At 38.1% G+C, this 3,105-nt stretch overlaps 1 pseudogene; it reads right to left on the reverse strand.

The window, feature by feature from the left end:
- Positions 1–234: 234 nt before the first annotated feature.
- On the reverse strand, positions 235–1,260 carry LOC138998819 (S-adenosylmethionine decarboxylase proenzyme 1-like; annotated as a pseudogene).
- Between the last annotated feature and the right edge of the window lie 1,845 nt (positions 1,261–3,105).

Raw genomic sequence — 3,105 nt, forward strand, 5'->3', positions numbered from 1 at the left:
ACATGCACTTCAATTTCACAGCAAGAGTGGCATAGGATGCCTAAACGCAGAAGAGAGCATTCATGCAAGATATCTAACTCCTTGATATAATAATGCATACAATTCAAAAATGATTACACTATCATTACATCTAGGGCTTTCTGCAACTACAGGGTGGTGGTTATGGAAAGCATGGTCCCCAGTATCAATATCTAAAAAGCAGCCACCACCTTCTTTTATATATATTTCCTTTTTGCTTTTTTTCTTCACTTTTCTTAATCAACTCTGCTGCTGTTGCTGCTTCTTAGCAAAACTGGTAAAAACAAAGTTGTAATCATTGAACATAGCACTCTGGCAATCAAGACGTTTAAAACCTTCAATCTTCTGGGGCGAAGAAAGCACTATGCGACATTTAGAACTCTGGTTTACAAACAAGGTGGTCACACATTTTCCTGGCTTGAAGACTTCCACAACTTTTCTGATCAGGTCATCATAGGAGGTCTGACTTAAGTTTGTTTCAAAGCTAACATAAGAAATTCTGGTTCTGGAGTGATGTGAATAGTCCAATAAGTTCCATCCAATTTCATGCAATTCATCGAATACCCACAAGGATTGAACATTGTGGCATCAATGACAGAACCTGGTATCAGGTCACGAATTCCACTCTCACAAGTGACATCCTTTGCAGTAACACCATATTTCATGTAGAACTGGTCCATAACTGTTGGGTCAAGCTCACTCATCAGAACTTCCAGGGTTTGATCTGGCTGACTGATTACCCTACTCTCTGGGAAATCCAAAGTATATAAGTACCAACAGTCAGAATTCATACATCCCATCCAAGATGCTGCTCCATTTGGGAAAATTGCATTAAGAAACTATTTCTTCCTGGAAACTCCGGTGTGGGTACCCTTGGTGAGAAGCTTCATGAAATTCTTATGAGAATAAAAGAAGCTTTGAATTGAGTCAAACCCACTGTAATCCCTAGCAAGTTTCAACAGGGGAACCAGTGCTTTCAGCAAGAGGGTGGTACCACATGTCTTCAAAATGAAACGTCTCTTGGAGACAAACATGCTACTCTCACTGAGTACATAAGCTTCCTGCTTGTCAGTTTTTGTCACCCTTATGATTGAACATTGCACATCCTTCAAAAGTATGTCCCACTCGGATTTTGGGATGGTGTGAAGATCCCCAGATCCTTGACTTGCGTCAGCTTGCTGCTTGGACAACCAAACCTCCAGTAGCTTCTCAGTCCATTCGAAAAAAATGTGCAGCTTCCATCACTGTGAGACTAGCGAACAACCAACAACTAAAATCAACGAAATTAAATCTCTTCTCCTGCTGCTCCTGCGGATTGTTCCAGCTGTTTCAGGTTCCTTATTTTGATTTTTTTTGCTACAATTTTATATTAACTTTTTAAAAAAAAAGAATAAAATTTTCCCGGCTTTTTTTTTTGGTGTGTGTGAGCGAAAAGTTGAACGTGAGTCTGTTGGAACTAGAGGCAGATACAGTTCAGTCTCCTGTAGTCTGCTGTTTCCCCGTTAGAGAGCGAGCTGAGCGAGCTAATGTCCCCGGCCATACTGTGGAAGCTTCTAGTTCTATTTTTGATCCTCAGTTTATGTTGTTCATTATATTCCACAAATGAGTGAGATCACATGATATTTATCTTTCTCTGACTGGCTTATTTCACTTAGCATAATGCTCTCCAGTTCCATCCATGCTGTTGCAACTGGTAAGAGTTCCTTCTTTTTTATAGCAGCATAGTATTCCATCGTGTAGATGTACCACTGTTTTCTAATCCATTCATCTACTGATGGGCTGTTTCTAGATCTTAGCTATGGTGAATTGTGCTGCTATGAACATAGGGGTGCATATATCCTTTCTGATGGGTGTTTTTGTTTTCTTGGGATATATATTCCTAGAAGTAAGATTACTGGGTCAAACGGAAGTTCCATTTTTAATTTTTTGAAGAAATGCCATACTGTTTTCCACAGTAGCTACACCAGTCTGCATTCCCACCAGCAGTGCAAGAGGGTTCCTTTTTCTCTGCATCCTCTCCACTTGTCGTTTGTTGATTTGTTAATGATAACCATTGTGACAGGTGTGAGATGGCACCTCATTGTTGTTTAAATTTAGTGACTTTGAGCATGTTTTCATATGTCTCTTGGCGTTCTGTATGTCTTCTTTCAAATAGTGTCTATTTAGGTCCTTTGCCCATTTTTGATTGGATTATCTTCCTTTTGTTAAGTTGTATGAGTTCCCTATAAATGTTGGAGATTAAACCTCTATTAGAGATAACATTGGCAAATATGTTCTTCCATGCAGTGGGTTTTTTTGTTCTTTTGTTGATGGTTTTTTTTTTTTTTTTTTTTTTTTTTGCTGTGGAGGGAAGCTTTTATTTTGAGGGAGTTCCATTTGTTTACTTTGTCTTCAGTTTCCATTGCCCTAGGAGCTATATCGTTAAATATATTGCCACAACAAATGTCTGCTATTATGCTGCCTATGGCTTCTTCTAGGATTTTTATGGTTTCCCATCTTATGTTTAAGTTCTTTATCCATTTTGAGTTTATTTTTGTGTATGGTGTAAGTTGGTGGTCTAGTTTCATTTTTTTAAATGTATCTGTCCAATTTTCCCAACACCATTTATTGAAGAGACTGTCTTGACTCTATTGTATGCTCTTGCCTCCTTTGTCAAATATTAATTGATCATAATGGCTTGGGTCGATTTCTGGGTTTTCTGTTCTGTTCCATTGATCTATATGTCTGTTCTTGTGTCAGTACCAGGCAGTTGTGAGAACAGTGGCTTTGTAGTATAACTTGATATCTGGTATTGTGATCCCTCCAACTTTGTTCTTCTTTCTCAAGACTGCTGCACCTATTCGGGGTCTTTTTTTATTCCAGATGAATTTTTGGAAAGTTTGTTCTAGGTCTTTGAAATATGCTGTTGGTATTTTAATGGGGATTGCATTGAATCTATAGATTGCTTTGGGTAGTATGGAAATTTTAATGATGTTGATTCTACCAATCTATGAACACGGTATATTCTTCCACTTGTTTATGTCTATCTCTTTTTTTCAGCATCCTGTAATTTTCTAAGTACAGATCCTTTACCTCCTTTGTTAAATT

Source organism: Myotis yumanensis, unplaced genomic scaffold (assembly GCF_028538775.1).
Source record: "Myotis yumanensis isolate MYYU_CA2020_CCGP unplaced genomic scaffold, mMyoYum1.0.hap1 SCAF_21, whole genome shotgun sequence".
NCBI lineage: Eukaryota > Metazoa > Chordata > Mammalia > Chiroptera > Vespertilionidae > Myotis > Myotis yumanensis.